This window comes from Haemaphysalis longicornis, unplaced genomic scaffold (assembly GCF_048455015.1).
Source record: "Haemaphysalis longicornis isolate Haplotype H1 unplaced genomic scaffold, Haemaphysalis longicornis Haplotype H1 scaffold_5, whole genome shotgun sequence".
Taxonomy (NCBI): Eukaryota; Metazoa; Arthropoda; class Arachnida; order Ixodida; family Ixodidae; genus Haemaphysalis; species Haemaphysalis longicornis.
In genome coordinates, this window is record NW_027526385.1 from 53,058,952 (window position 1) to 53,076,215 (window position 17,264).

A 17,264-nucleotide genomic window follows, 5' to 3' on the forward strand; every position below is an offset into this window, starting at 1 on the left:
ACTGACTGCCCAACTCGCTACATTACTTCTTCTGCTACTCGTCAAGGAAGGGAGTACTGCTGTGGACGAATTAAAGAGCGTCTACCCAAGAAAGTCCCATCTCATGCTCTGCGCGTCAAATTTCCCTTTCTTTTTGTAACAGCATAATCTGTTATAAGATTCCGCAATGTAGCACACGGAACGATGGCTGGGGATCAGGTGGTACGATAACATACTGATCGTAATGCACACATCCGGTGTAGCTATCGCAAAAGGAATTGCAGTGGTCAGAACAATAATGTAGTGAGTGAGCGTTAACTAAAGCTTACTTTTAACAAAAGTGTAGCTAACACATTCGGCAAGGTGGCAGCTAACAAATTATTCAGGCTGACCATATAATCTAATTTATTGGTAGTATTTATGCGCCTGTTGTAGGGTTTTTTCTGTTTTGTTCCAAATACAAAAAAAATGTGCGCCATTGGTATTAAGCGCTGGTATTTGAATGCGCGAGTACGCAGGCCTAAATTTAAGGCTTCAAGGTTAGCGTGATGGGCGATTCCAAAGCGCCGATTGCGATTTCAGCAAAAAAGGAAAGGGCAGAAAATATATTCAACCGTCATATCTGTTGGCGGTGGCTTTATGAATAGTCGCTAGGACAAAGTCTGGGCACGCACGCACGCACGCACGCACGCACGCACGCACACACACACACACACACACACACACACACACACACACATGTCGACTTCTTTCACTATTTTTATACTGGCCCATCGAACCTCATGATCTCTCTCTCTCTCTCTCTCTCTCTCTCTATATATATATATATATATATATATATATATATATATATGCATATAATGTATAACAAATTATATACATACCGGAGTGGGTCTAAATTTTAAGGAAATGGTCAACGCACAGGGAGAAACGCGTTGCTACGTACCCGCAAACTCTTCAAATTTGGCTGAAAGCTGAAACCGCCAGGCGGAAATGTTAAGTGCCTCTTCGAGCAACATCTCGCCACATTCCCTTTTTTTTCCGCCTTTCCCTTCCCACCGGACGTGCGACGTTGCTACCAGGCTAACTTTATCGTCCTCTGTCGGTCTCATCCCGTAAACAGGCACGCTATTTTTCACGTACGAGACGCACCGCCTGCGCGTTTCACGTAAAAGCTCATCTGTTACCGAGTCGACGCACGTCCAGACATCGCGGCGAATGTGTTGGAAGGACACCCTACCCTCCTTCTCGCTTGAAGCCTGCTGGCGGCATCGGCGGCTGTATACAGACTCATCAGGTGCGCTATTGAGAAGTGCGACGCGCTCTCTACATCTGGAGCCACTCTAAGTTAGTTGACGCTGCTCTCTCGCTTTCTAGAGATTCGGGGAGAGAAGATCGGGGATTGGCCTGTGGAGATCGTTCCTCTTGCAGTGGAGACGCTGAGGTTTTCTTTTGCGTCTTGTTTGGTGTGGCTCGCTTCTGTCGAATCGCAAACAGCGGCTAGAAATTGGCTTCTTTGAGTTGATAGGTTTTATTTTCTCTTTTCCCTGTCGTTCTTTTTGTAGCCAGCAGAGTGGAGGCGTGTCTAGGAAGCGAAGTGCTCTGAATGGGGACGAGGTCTTACTGGAAGCGCCGGGGAGTGGGTGGGGAGATGGTTTTCAGGGGAATTGCAGCCACGGTGGGCAGAGCGGATTCGGAGGGAAGTTGAAAGGGAGGATTCGCTTTTATGGTCCGAGCAATTTAGTCGTCGCGCTCTCGACGACATCTTGGCTCGACGTTGACTTACACCGGTAGAGAGCGGAACGGGCAATGAAACGGAAAGTGAGCCGGTGTCGGTGGAGAAGAGCGTAGCGATGAAATGATGCTTCTGCTATTCGCAAAAATGTTGCGCAAGTTGCGAGGGGCTAACAAAAGATGGTTTAGGGAAAAAAGAGGGGGGGGGGGGGGGCGTCGTGGTGGCTTGATGGCAAGGCGTTGTGCTTCTGATACACCTACTTTGTCGTGGGTTCGATTCCTATCCTCGGAGGATGTTTTTCTGTCGATCGACAAAACCAACCACGCATGGTTGTAGGTGATTTCGGTGCACGTTAAGGGCCTCTAGCTGGCATCCACGAAGCCATTTTAGCTTAGGTGTCGCAAAGCGAATTCGCATTACGAATTGAACTTCGTCGAGGACGGGGGAGTATTCGATTCTAGGGGGACAAAATTTGTGCAAATGGTTGCAGCGTAGGGCAGAATTCTCGATTCCTGAGTAGTGGGAGAACAAAACTTGGCCGCATCATCATCATCATCATCATCAGCCGATATACGCCCACTGCTGGGCAAGCGCCTCTCCCATTAATCTCCAATTATCCCCTGTCCTGTGCTAACTGGGACCAATTTGTCCCTAAATTGGTCGCATATTCCCAATAGGTCGCATATCTTCTTGCTTCACTGCAAATGTCGTACCTGCTCTCTCACCCTCCTACTCCCTCGCCATCTTCCCCTCGTCTCTCGCTTCTTCCTTGACGAGGGCAGTCGAGGTTTGCCCAATCGAATTCAATTTTCCCGCTCCCGTACTGCTCGCGAGACATCTGTCGGGACATTTTTGTTTATGTTGGGCTTAGCAGACCAAGCCGACATCCTTTGTTCTACTGTCTGCTTTCATCTCCCCTCTTTTCAGCAGCGTTTTTGAGCGCTGTTCTTTTCCCTGTTGCTGTCGGGAAAACCAATCCAACGTTTAGGCATAATAAAAGAGCGCTGGGAGTCTCGGTTATGTACTTACATAATATGCTTCAGATATGCCCGGGGTTCGGTTTGTTCTGAGTAATGCCGACAATATGAGCCATAGCAGCAGATTCAGTACTTTAGAGCCGTCTTGGCATACTTTTGTTTCACCTGTTTTTTGGTCGGGAGGCATAGACAGACAGACACACAGACACACAAACACAGACAGACAGATACATACATACATACATACATACATACATACATACATACATACATACATACATACATACATACATACATACATACATACATACATACATACATACATACATACAGACAGACAGACAGACAGACAGACAGACGAAAATTTTCGCTTTTAGGTGGCTGAAGAAATGCTATCGTCTTAAAAAATTACCAGTGGCTTTGCTCGGCTATGCCAGGGAATACGTAGCGTGAACTAAGGTTCAGCTAGTTATTCTTAGGTTTCCTGGTGGCTAGGATTAGCTGATGATCATTCTTACTGCTGCTAAAACGATGTCCAATCCAATCCCATCCTATCCAATCCAATCCAGGCCAGTCCAGGCCGGTCGCGGGGGCGGTGGCTCCGGCGCGCCAGCTGTGCACCGTGAGACGGCACTGCTCCTCGCGCATGCGCAGAGCGGCTCTCCAGGAGCCACACGAAACTGCTCAACCTCGTACAGTGTAGCTCACGCTATAAAACTAATCGTGTCCTCTCTCTATCTGCACTGCGGCGAACAGAAACAGCGCTAGTGGGAAGGGGAAGTAGGGGAGGGCGTGATCATTTGACGCAGCTGGTGTATCGTCGATAATCGATGAACCTTAATGGTTGTTTGATGCACCGCTGCCACTGACGTTTCGTACGGATCCAGACGTGTACACGTACACGACTTTCGCCTCCGCTAAAGGCAACAAACGACACAGCGGTTGCGTCGTTTCGATCCGACAGCGTTTTCGCGCCGCGAGTGTGTCGTCTTCACGGACCATTTATTTGTTTGTTTAAGTCTACATTTAGAGACGACCGCAATGTTTCCTCCTCCCCCGCCATCCTCTCTCTCAGAGAATACGACATCGACTCGAAACGGCCTCGTTTGGAGAGTGCTGGCACGCGTAGCGGGGCGCCGGCAGTCACAAACGACCACGCCATTAAGGGGCCTCTTCAAAAGCGCCGCTTGTTTAAATAAGACGCTTGCCCGCGCGTGCGCGAGATATGTAGTGCCCGGTGGTGTGTACGCTCGTCAGTGCCATTACTTCACGCAATCTGGGGGGACCTGTTTCTCGGCGATGGCAACTGGTGTAACCTCTTAATGGCGTGTTTGTCTCCGGAGAGCTCTTGCGGCTGAGTGGGAACTCGGGCGTTTTCGTTCCTGGTGGAGGCTGCCCGCGCTCTGCCCCTTAACTCGCTTTGATGCAGATTGCCTGCTTTCTATGGATAGTGAACGGAGGTTCGCAGTGACCTCGAATGACCTTCTCCGAGTAGTTCTTGTTTCTTCTTGTTGTTGTGGTTGTTCTTGATGATGATCGCAATGAAGAAGAAGAAGAAGAAGAAGAAGAAGAAGAAGAAGAAGAAGAAGAATGGAAGGATGAGATCGAACGCTGTGCGTTCGTGCGTTGGTTGTGTCAGGCACTCACTGAAACTTGCAAATGGCACGCACCTAACTTCCCCCCGCGCTTTTCTTATCCTGTTAATGCACGCCTACCTCTTGCCTGGACCGGCTCCACTTTTGCCTCGTATCGCTATTTAAGCCGACCTTGTAATGACCCTGCATACACTCCCCTAATAAATAAATAAATAAATAAATAAATAAATAAATAAACAAACAAACAAACAAACAAACAAACAAACAAACAAACAAACAAACAAACAAACAAACAAACAAACAAACAAACAAACAAACAAACAAACAAACAAACAAACAAACAAACAAACAAACAAATAAATAAATAAATAAATAAATAAATAAATAAATAAATAAATAAATAAATAAATAAATAAATAAATAAATAAATTTTTAATGCATGCCTATGAAGGCCTAATACTGACTATTACTTATCTCATTCAACAGGCTGTACCTGATATTATTTCTGCTTAAATGACCCTGCAAGAAATGCAGTATGCCAAGCATAAAATGTCCGCATTGTGAAGCGAAGAAAAGAGAACCGAGAGGGGACAGAGAAATGGGAAGCGAGGCCAGAAATGAATAATCCAGCGTAAGAACTGGCTGAAATCAAGCGTGCACTTACGTGTGAAGTAAAATATATAGCTCTTTATAAACACCCAATTTGTACATTATACCAAGCCGTCATTAAACTAGAGTGTCGCTTCGAGCCAGTTTCCCATTGTTAACGGGGCTTTATAAGGCTGAACGTGTTAGACGCAAACCGAAAGGGACGTAATCGATCTCCTTGCAAGAACAGGCAGGCGCGACACAGGTGAGCCGCAGCTCTATGCCTGCGCGTCTCACGCTCCCGTAAAACAAATGGTGTTTTTTATTGAGAGAGATTCAGCATTCCGTACGTTCCGTGCGTACCGTACGTACCGGCACCCAACTTATACCCCTGTCACACGGCAAATCTAATGTCATTCAAACTGAATGACATTAGCTGTAAATGACATTCGGCTCGGCCGTGCGGGTCTACACGGCGGAACAAATGTCATTTGGTTGTGATAGCGGTGACGATTAGCGAGCTCGCAAAACCGCAAAATTACATTTCAAGCGCATCTAGAATGTTTTCACAGGTAATATTTAAAAAAAAAAACGTAACAAAGGAATATTTTCTTCAATAGCAACAAGAAAACCACCGATTTAGGTGACGCCAGTAGACATCACAAGCTGAGACAAGTCTGCAAAAAATCCGGATTTGGGTAGCGCGCGCACTGGGGACGAGATTTTCTTTTTTGTTAGTACTTGCTGGTCTTTCTTTATTAGAACAACAATACAAAAAAGAAAATATAAGTTTACTGACAGTTTTTAGAAACAGTATTCTTTGGTTTGTTACTGAATTTTCCTGTCTAGGGACGCGCTACTGCTGTCGAGGCTACTCATTCGGCGGCCAACTGAAGTGTAACTGAGGTCCGGGACCTCAGTTAGCCGGTAAATGTCATTCGCCTTGAATGTCATTCGGTATTCTCGTGTAGCGCCGAATTAATGACATTTAGAGCGAATGACATTTGCTGTAAATGTCATTAGATCTGCCGTGTGACAGGGGTATTAGCCTGCGCGTGCGGGCACGGAGACGAGTACTGCACCCCATCGGAACGAATGCGGGCGCATGTTGAGGCGGGGGTGGACCGACCTCGGAACGAAGCCACCCTATCGGAACGAATGAGCCCGTGCGCAGTCGGTTAGTGGTACGCACGGTACATACGGAAGTACGGAACACACGGTACGCTAAAACTCTCTATTGTCTCCCAAGGTGAACTTTCTGTTAACCGCCAAAAGTGGCACTATCTGGTTTACCCTGATGGGTGAGCGCTGATTCCGTCGCACAGTCTATTACCCATCCATGCACAGGAGCGAAACGGCACAAACGTTTATGTGCGTCAACGACCTCACAAGGACGCGGGTTCGATTCCCGGCCGCGGCGGCCCCTTTTCTGGTGGAGGCGAAAAGCAAAAACGCCCGCTGTACGAGATTTCGGTGCACGTTAAGGATCCCCAGGTGGTCAAAATTCATCCGGAGCACTCCACTACGTGCCTCATCACCTGCGCTGCGTCGGCGAGTTAAACCCGCAATCAATCAATCAATCAATCAATAAATCAATCAATCAATCAATCAATCAATCAATCAATCAATCAATCAATCAATCAATCAATCAAGCAAGCAAGCAAGCAAGCAAGCAATCAATCAATCAATCAATCAACAACCTCAAGTCAGCGGAGTGGCAGTATGCAAGAACTCGTCTCAATGCTTGATTCATCCGGTTAGTGTACTAATTTTAAACTAACATAAGGCGGACCACTAACGACGCCTAACATCTTCACTTCGAATGGATGGCATTGCGTCATTAGTGAGGCATTTTTTCTACTACACTGCAACAAACCCCCATCACGACAGCTCCACGTGGGTTATATCGCAGTCCGGAGCTTCTCTTTTCGCTGTTCGTTTATGAAACTTTTGCGCGCAGAAGATTGAATAGGAAATATCTGCCAAGCTCCGTCACTTAAACAACTCCATAAATTGTTTCATTTTTTCTGTGGGGACAATCGGAGGCCGCTACTATGACGAGGACGACAACGGCGATGACGATGATAATGATGATGGTGGCAAAGCGCGTACTTCTGGCCGTCAGCGCTTTTCATATGTCTTTCCGCATGAAGGCCGTCCAGCGTTAGATATAGACGACCCGGTTTTTGTGCATGAAACTGACTTTCGATTTCGCGAGAGCGGGCGAATATTTCTCCCGTCTTTAAGAACGGCCCAAACACTGCAGCGTACGTGTTCCGAACAAAAATACTGCCGTAGGCCGATGAGGACAATAGTCGCTTGGAAATTAAAATTCCCCTCGCGCCCATTTATTGCCTCACACCTCAAAATCGATCCGGCCCGCGCTGACGTCAGCGGAATGGTGGCGTAGCGCGCTTTTGTTTCGATGTTGCAGTTAGCTTTCAAAAACCATAGAAGAATGAAGTTAGGAACGTTTATTTTAGAACCCCACCAAAAAAGAGAACAGCCCCGAACGCTAGGAAATCCCCGTTTATAACTCACCATAAAGCCTCGGGTTGTGTTCGTGTCAGCAAAAAGCAGCTATATCCTCCGTATACCGAACGTAGGAACTACGTTTCTCTGTGATCCGAAAGGAGGGTTGGGGAGTGTGGCGGGCACTCCGACAGCAATCTTAGCTTGTGGCCCGCTATAAAAGAATACGTGGCTGCAATGGAACGAAGGACTCAGCGCAAGATAAAGTAGCAAAAAAAAAATGCCGTGTGGTGACACGTTTTCGCGACGTAGCATTTCCAGCAGCGACGCCGCGGTGAAACCTTTTTGTGGGCGGCCTACCCGTTCACGCGCGCATTCCGATTTAACACCGCGACACAGCGAAAGACCGGCTTTGTTCTTGTTTGTTTTGAAAAGCCCGCCTTTTTCGAGGCGCCACAGTAAACTCAGCTGTAGTCATCACTACCGAGAAGCAACGCTTAGATAGCGGTCTCGGACGTAAAACACTGTTGATTCGAGAGTAGTGACAACTCAAGTGTTTCATCCCTGACATGAACGAGTTGTCACTGTTCTTGAAGCAAGCGCGATTTTATCTGCAACTGTGGATTACAGCACCCACGTACAGGCCCTTGCCTGACAGTAAACTGTTGGCAGTAAACGTCGTTGGCGTCGTCACTACTGAGAGGCAAGGATACTTACAGGTCTCGCACGTAAACACCCGTTGATTCGAGAGCAGTGACAACTGAAGGGTTTCAGTCTGCGATGCTCACCCGCCCGAAACCGTGCCGTGTTTCTTTTTTTGGTTTCTCGTGGTGGATGACGCACACCTCAGGTCCTGTTGTTGTCATCGCGCTGGTTAAGACAGCGCTGACGTCTACCTTGTAGCGCAGCCGACGACGCCCTGTGGGCGGACGAGGGCGTCGGTGCGAAGGGATGAGGCGTTGTTTTGCCGAAGCGCTATTGTACGCGCCGAAGGTCGGGCCTCTTTTTGGAGTAGGCGCAGCGAGGTTTTACGCAAAAAAACGTTCTTATCGAAAAAGCGTCGGAGGGACCAGTTTCTGACGTGGAACTGCGTCTTTACCTTGTGGGAATTGCAGCATAATGAGGGGCAAAGGACATTTTGCTGTACAACAAACGGACACTATATATATATAAAGTAACAAATGAAGTAAGGAAATGAAGAAAGGAAGCTCTCTTCCTGAAACGTCAGTAAACTTTTATTTTTTAATGTTTTTCTCGTGTGTCTCGGTGTTCATTTCCCTTATATATGTATATATATATATATATATATATATATATATATATATATATATATATATATATATATATATATATATATATATTATAGTATAATTGCGGTTAACACTTGTTCGTTACGTTGACAGTTGTGACACCGTTCAGTGGTTGTGGTGAAGGATGTCGAATCAAGGGAAATATGCGTAGCTTCGCTCATTTCCATGGGCTAAGTGCATTTTGTGTGTGTGTGTGTGTGCACCGTCGCGCACTCTTTGTTTCTCCGCAGTCCCCGAAGTGCTCGGTCCCTGCTTATCGCAGGATGGTGCTAATAGCAGCGGCGCCGGGCTACCGCGAGGAACCGCGGCCGTTGAGTTGGCTAAATGCATTATTAAAGGTAGTCACGTCACGTGCGCTGCCGTGGTACTTGGTTGGACAGTGCGTGCCAGACCGTGACCTTTCCAGTTCAGCGAGCGGGGGACGGCCGTGAAAAGGGTGCAGGCGCTGTGCTCCCTATCAGAAACGTTCGCTCGGGGAGCGCCGAGAGGTTTGAATGCCCACTTAATTAGAAAATGTGAGCGGTATCTCTGCTTAAGCACGATGAACAGAAAATAAGTGACCTTCTGTTAGCCGGCAAAGAAAAAATATGTGGTTGATCCCTCCTCCATAGGTACCGGTAAAACACGAAAGTGAAATGTGCCTTCACAGGAGCAGTTGACTGTTTATTGTGCGTCGATAGGAACTTGCACATCGGTATTTATATTTCCTCGGTACGGCACCGTTATACTCATCAACGTTAGACACTGTATTGCACGTGCCGTCATCATCATCATCATCATTATCACCAGCCTATCTACGCCCACTGCAGGGCAAAGGCCTCACGTGCCGTAGCACTCCGTGGTCGTTGCCTTACAGGCTGTTCCGCAGGTTCCCCTGCGCGTCCCCAGTACACGTAGGTGCTGGCATCGAGGCGCCAACTGTCGGCGCTCATTAGCATCATGATGCACTACTTCGCTTCGCCTCTCCTAGACGGCAGCACCATCTGAAGGGAAGGATATAAGGCGCATTTGTCGTCCTGTTTACGCCTCTGTTCGTAGCCCAGTCGGGAGCGCATTTCGTACCTCCCGTGGAAGCGAAAGAATTCGTAGTTCAAATCCAGGTGCAGCCGCGTCAATCGTAATTTTTCTGGCGATGTCATTTCTGTGTCGGATATGACGTCAGTCAGATCTTTGTGGACCCCGGAATAAGACACTGTCGTGTTAAAATGGCTACGTACCTTCTGGCTTCACTGCTAATGATGCTCGGGGACCGGTCGGGCGGACGGACACAACAGACAGACAGACGGTCGGCCGGACCAAAATTTTCGCGTTTATGTAGCCGAAGATAGGCTATCGACTCTCATAAAGGGGGGGGGGGCGGGTGGCGGCAAGGTGATGATTTATCGGGCGTCGATCTCAGCAGTCGCGGTGGAAATAGGAAGAGCACAAATTTAAAAAAAAAATACGGCAGTTAAAAACGCACAGCTGATGTTTCGAGTCTCTCACTGAAAGTACACACAGTCCCTGTTTAGGTTTGCCCATAAGCGGGTTCCGGAATATTATTTTTGCTGTGAAGAACGAGCCGTCAATAACTAAAAAAAGAGAAAGACGCAACAAAACTGCAGCAGATGCAAGAAACCTACTCTGCATGGTGCCCGTCGGCCGCTGAAAGCGCGCCAAGGAACTATTTAACTTCTCCCAGAATCGCGTTTTGGCACATTACTCTTGCTCTTAAAAGGATGAGCCGTCAGTATCGAAAAAAATTAAGATAAACATCCTTACGTTCCGGCAGGTCTTCTCTCGACTAGGAGGCCATCAGTCTTCTTAAGAGAGGCGCTTTGTTGCCAGGAGAATAAGGTGGAAGAGTGGGGTGAGTATGACTGGCGGCTGAAAAGTTCAGTGGTACATCTGCGATGGAACGGCGCTTGGCGGTTCATTTTTAATCTCCTCGCCTCTTCGAAGCTATTCGAGGGTGCCAAGCTCGCAAAGAAACAGAACTGACTTCTTGTTGCCACGGGAGTTCAAGGTTACAAACGAGAAGAGTTTCGTGTTGGGCCTGTTGGTACATACTTGGAGAACGGTAAAAACCAGCCTTAAAGACGCGAACACGAGAGAGAGCAGACACACACACGCTGGTGTGTGTATCTGCTCTCGTGTGTGTGTCTGCTCTCTCTCATGTTCGCGTCTTTAAGGCTGGTTTTTACCCTTCTCCAAGTTACAAACGAGCTCAAACGAGCGTGCGGGCAGGGAGCCGTACGTCGCCGGCAGAAGCATGGACAGCTCGGCGACTTGACGAAAAAAAAATTAAAACAGTTTTTAATTTTTTGAATAACGCTTTTCCCGCCTTTGAACTGCATTTTAAAGGAGCCCTGCAACAATTTCTTTTCTACTTCTTTCCAAATACTAGATGATATGAATTCAATTTCAATTCAATTCAATTCAATGCGATTCAACCTAATCAACAAGGTTACAATCAACGTGAAAGCTGGCGGATTCCTGAGCTGTGATTCGCCAGAGGTGTTGCGGCACCATCTCTTGTGTAGTTTCAGTATATTCCTCGCGTTGATAACGATAGTAGTCGAGAGAGGGCGCCGCAGCCCCTGTAAAGGCATATAAAGGGACGCGGGATAAATTTTAAATTTATTTGGGGTAATTAATGTGGAAATTCATGCTTTTTTCGTATTTTATATTATTGTTTACTTGTTTGCGATCCAGCAACGGCCGCATCTTTGCAACGGCGCAGCGCGATGATCACCCTCAACACTTTGTATATATGAGTACAGTGAGTACAGTGTGAGCACAGTGCATATGAGTACAACACTCAAAAAACAATTAGCACTTTGCATATGAGTACAATGTGCATCTGTGGCGCAATGGAATAGACCAGGGTCCGGCAACCTGCGGCCTTCGGGACAGTATTATGCGGCTTCCAGCACGTCGTCAGTGCCCCCAGCCGTCCCCCTGTCACTTCCTACCTAAAGGCCGACACGCCATGTTTGACCTAGAGTAGGATTAGACGGGAGAGAAGAACAGCGAATTGATCGCTTCCAGTTGGCACTGTCCCACATCTTCACACTTAGCCAGATTATTGTTGATTGCCTAATATTATTGTCAATTAGCCGAGTTTTTTTCCGTTCGCCTGTAATGCCCCCTCACCCCCACCCGATCTGCCGCCCGGCTCTCCGCCGTGTCGGCTTCATACAACTCGGCCCTCCACCTCAAGGGGTTGCCGAACAATGGAATAGACGATCGTAACGCGAGCGACCCAGGCTCGATCCCCACCAGGGGAGGCGGCGATCTTTTCGAAGCCGCTGTTTCGGTGCGTGACGCCGTGACTACGGTCGCTAGTTACCGTGACCTCGGATGACCTACGACGACCAGGCGGGCCCCTAGAGTGCTCCGCACTTACTATCACTTACTCGTTAGAAACACAAGCCGCTAGATGTCACGGTCCACGCTTTCCGTATTGCACCGTACTCGCGTTTTATACGAAATTCCAACGTATCGCGTTCTGAGTGCATTTGAACGTGCTGATGGTGTCGGCGTGGAGTGGTGGTTAAAGGAGCCATGAAGACAAAATACAAGTTTGGTTTATTAGAAAGGCTGCTTTGTCCCGATAAAAATGATACCGATTTCGTTGCAAACTTCCAAAAAATAACGGAGACATTAAAGAAAACGCGTGGAGCTGTGGCGACTCGCTAGCCAGTTTCCAGCAACTTTTCTATGACGTCACAGAATCTTGTTTGGGCGATTGACGGTGGCCGAACTAATCGATCCCCAGGACACATGACTGGACGATGGTAGTGGGGCCGCTAGTTCTGTTTCATCAAATCACTCGAATGCCAGCGTGCACCCAACCCACTGAAAATTATGTTTTTAGTACTGGCCCATATGACGTCACTCGGGCCGATAACCCGTCACTGTGGCGCGAAAGTTGAAAGTTCTTAAGTATTTATTGCGTTTTTATCGGTTAAAAAACGTCTTTCGTGGCCGGAATGGAGCTGAGTGAAGAACTAAAGTCTAACTCTTTAAAGTTAAACAAAGTTATATTTTCTCTTCATGGACCCTTTAAAGGGACACTGCAACACTTTTTTCAACTTTTTGGAAATATTAATTACTTGCGTAACGTAGTCAACCGGCACATCCAGTACCTAGATTACGGGGTCGCAAAGTACCTCAGCCAAACATTACTTTCTCAAACTTTCTCAAAAGATTGCATGCTCTCTCTTTAACGGTCTTGGCCTTCTTTAACCCCTGTAGCGGCTAGTGGCCGGCTCCCCTTTTGTTGCAGCGATGCACGCGCTCGATAGCCACTCTAAAAAGAAAGCCGCAGAAGCAACGCAGAAACGGGAGGCGTATCTGCTGCGACGAGCGAATCACGGAGTGGCGCTCGGTGCCGGCGATAACTACGGCTTTCGCAGAGCCCGTTGCTCTCGCTCGATGCCTGGAACGACAGCGTATACGTATGTTTTGTAAATGTTTCAACGTTACAGTACAGTTGGTGATGTCAGGGGGGGAGGTTGAAGTAATGGAACCGAGATACCGAAATTATTCGCGTTTAGTTCGGCGAAGATTAATTACAGCTCGACACCCTAAGTTGGGAGCCACGGATGATAAATATGGTTAGAATATACCTTCGCCAGGCCGTGCTTGCTAACGAGTATATAGACCTGATTATCACGTTGACCTTATTTTGCTGGAAAATCAATGTTTGGCAGTGTTCGTAAAAAAAAAAAAGATTAACTGCATATGAGCAAATACGGTAAGTTTTATCGCGTACTTAGTCGCGGAAAAAAATGTGTTTGCTAAATGAACCTTCGTTTTTGTTTGAACGCACTGAAATACTTTTTTTTGTCTCTAAAAACAACGTTACCATCACACTATCCTCCTCGCCGATCGGTGGAGTCAGCAATCACGTCACTCCCACGAGTTCGCCGGTTGACATTTAGCAAAGTGTAAGCGCATTTGCGATGCATAAACTACGTTCGAAAAGCGAAGAGCCGCTGTGAACGGCGATATAGGTGAACGTAAACAAAATTAGATACTGAGATTTCGTGAGACCATGTTACGTCAGTGGAGTAGTGCGGGAGGCGGCCGATAAGGGCGCTGTGGTACTTTCTGTCCTTTCGAACCTCCACATCTGACTTGAACCCTATAAGGGATTAATTGCCTGTCGCACGAGTTGAGACATATGATGCGGCGACACTTGAGGAAAAATTCAGTTTTGAGTCCAGCTCGACAATTAGCTGCGCGAGAAGATTGGGCGTTACCGGTTATTTGGTGCGAGAGTTACCGATATAATATCGGTGCATTCTGAAAGTGTACGGTTCGAGAAGTATAGCTTTTTCACTACACTTGCAAGGGCGACACAGTGAAAGCGGGCGCTGATTTAAATCGATACTCGATTCAAACCAGAAGAGCAGGAAATCCAACGCCTTGGCTTCTGGGCCTCCCGCAAGGGGCACAACAGAATAAAAGTTTCTCTCTCTCTCTCTCTCTCTCTCTCTCTCTCTATCTCTCTCTCTCTGTCTCTCTCTCTGTCTCTCTCTCTCTCTCTCTCTCTGTCTCTCTCTCTCTCTCTCTCTCTTAGCGGCCGTAGGCTAAGAGAAGAATACGCCGGTTTTGGTTCAATAATCGGAGTCTGGCACTCGAAAAAATTCCCCCGCATTTCCCCGAGGGGGAGAATGTGAAAGTGCGAATGCACGGTTGTCGGCCCGCTTGCGGCGCTTGCGCTCGGCCCCCGCAGCCCAACGCCTCGCCGCCTTCTCTTCCATCTCTTCCATCGGGTTTGTAGTATCACGTGTACACCACGCAGTTATCAAGCCGCTATAACGCCGCTGAGTCGCCAACGCACGCCGCTGACGACGTAGTTTGAGTGCGTTAAAGATATAAGGCGCGTTCTGACACCGATGGCAGCGTCGCGTCCGTAGCTTATTCGGTAGAGCGTCGGGCTGCGGCCCGCAAAGTCCTCGGATCGAAACCTGGCGCCGGATGCTGTTTCTTTCTTAAATATAGAGGAGCACTGCGGACGCCGCCGACGCCGCCGCCGCCGCCGCCGGCGGTGGATGGTTTGGGGTCGCTTATAAAGAGCATTCGCTCTTAAAACTCTCTCTGTCTATCTTTTCGAAACTCTGTCTGATACATAGGAGAGGCGGGGAAATACAAAGTCCGCTACCCCAGGTATCGGTTCGCGATCAGGAAACTCGTCGTGCGGGGTCAGGTAACTTGGCGGGCAGCTCAGGTTTTGATGATGGGCCCGAATCGACGGTCCTAGACGTGGTTAATACGATAAAAGGAGCGAAGACTTCGAACAACCATTTTTTATATTACGCTACAGAGTACGCGGTGTAAAAAAAAACGTCAAACGGAAAATTCTAGTTCTGAGTGCACATAAATAAATCACTTGGGCACCTAGAACCGGACCATGGCGAAGTTCTTGGTGATGGTGCCGAATAAAAGAGTTCAAGACCTGGACTTGATACGATAAAAAGAAGGGAAGACTTTGAACACTCATTTACATTGCGTTACAGGGTACACGAGGTAACGAAAGAAAGAAAACGCCAAGCTGAAAAGTCTAGCTCTAGGTGAACATAAATCACTTCAGTAATGCAAACTCGGTCTAACTCGTCTAGCTACAGGTGCACATAAATCACCCGGGCATCATCGGACAGGAACTCTCTTCCCAACGCGTGGTCGCCTGGCTTGCGCGGGCGCGCATATATCACCCAAGCTAAGACAGAACGCTTTTTCCGCCCCTGCACGGTATTTTAAAGGGACCCTGCAACTTTTTTTTCAACTTTTCTCTAAATCCTAAACGCTTTCAGAACGTAGTCAACCAGCACATCCAGTACTTATAACAGAGGTTCACAAAATTACTTGTCTAGGCCCATTTGATAAATTAAAAACTGGCTCAAAAGATTTTTCTATCCTAATCTTGGCGTTCTCCGAGCGCTCTAATTACGTCATTAGAGGGGTGTGGCGGCCATTGGCCTCCTATAAGTTACAGCAATGACCACACTCGATGGCCAGTTTTAAAGAAATTTCCGCAAAAGCAAAGCAGAAACAGAAGACGGGATCTGCTGCGACAAGCAAATCACGCAGTGCCGCTGCGGGCTGGCGATAACTACAGCTTTCAAATGCTTCCAGACGCGAAGAAAAGAGTGGGAGTGTTTCCCTGGTAAGTATCTCCTTCGAAAACGTCCCTCAAGCTCACCTTCCTTCATATGGGGGAAAGTTCTACCCAAACAGCTGCCAATCAAAGTAACCCACTCGAAAATAGCCGTTGCACTTCAGAGGGGGCACTGAGAACTCTGCAACACTTTCGACAAACACTCTCACTCTTTCCTTCGCGTCTGGAAGCATTGCGAACACTGTGATTTGCTCTTCGCTACAGATCCCGTCTTCTATTTCTGCTTTGCTTTTGTGGCAATTTGTTTAAAACTGGTCATCCAGTGTGTTCATTGCTGCAACTGGAAGGAGGCCGGTCAATGGCCGCTACATCACTCTAATGACGTAATTCGAGCGCTCGGAGAACGCCAAAGTTAGGAAAGCTAGAAAAATCTTTTCAGCCAGTTTTTAAGTTATCTGATGGGCCTAGAGAAGTACTTTTGGGCTGAGGTACTCGGTGAACACCTATTCTAAGTATTGGATGTGTTTGTTGACTGCGTTCTGAAAGCGTTTAGGATTTAGAAAAAAGTTGAAAAAAGTGTTCAACTTTAAGCGCTCCGTGAATGGGCGGAACCGGAGTGTTCTTCCGCATGCATGTTTGTTTTCGCGTCATAAAGGCACGAGATATCCACATCTTGTGCCTCAATGCTTCCTTTTTATCAGGATACATTTTTCAGCAAATTCCAACGGTAACTGTTAAGTATAACACATTCTAAATCAATTTTTTATCTTTGTCTGCACGAGAAAGCCCAGAGAAGGCCGACTTGACATCATCTGCTCCTTTCCCCAAACTGCCGACGGGGGGCTCCCGTGACGTAGCTGACGCACTGGCTGCGGTTAGCGCGTGCTGCTACGCCGTGTGTACACGTCATGGTTTTGGGACTGACGTCATGCTGCCCAGGTGCGTGGGGATGCAAAGACCTCGGGCGGACTGGGCGCGCGCGTCCAGGCCAGCAGCGGTGTAACAAGAATGGTGACGTCACGAGCGACCTCCTGTCATGGCAGTCGTAAATGATTGTTTATGTGGCGATCGACCGTCTAATGTGCCATTCTGTGATTATTTGGCTGGTAGACACCCATAGGTGCGAAAAAAATGTAACGCGAAAATTTCGTGTCAGTACTCCCTTAAGGTCTAAGGCCCAAAACAGTGTCGGCGAATGAACCTAAATGTTTTTATTGATTTACCGAAGTTTCCGTATTGACGAAGTTTTGCGAATGATTATTATAACGTGGCTTTACTGTAGTCGTCTAAACAAGAGCTATTCATCGTTATAAATGATCAACAGGCGGATATAACTTCCCGCTGCGTCCAATAGTATTGAGTTTAACGTAACGACTCCGCCACTTTTATTCGCTATAAAAACAAGTAATTGAGCCATCGACGGAGCAGCGCCGCGTTGTAATTTACCGTGCATTCGCTCAATTGGTAACCGAGCCACACAACGCTCGGCAAAAAAGAAAA

The 17,264-nt window shown here is 47.5% G+C and overlaps 1 protein-coding gene across 5 annotated transcripts in view; it reads left to right on the forward strand.

Annotated features, from left to right (window-relative positions):
* LOC144138220 (BAI1-associated protein 3-like) overlaps positions 1–17,264 on the forward strand; it is a 500,259-nt gene that overhangs the window by 88,441 nt on the left and 394,554 nt on the right. The window lies entirely within an intron of this gene.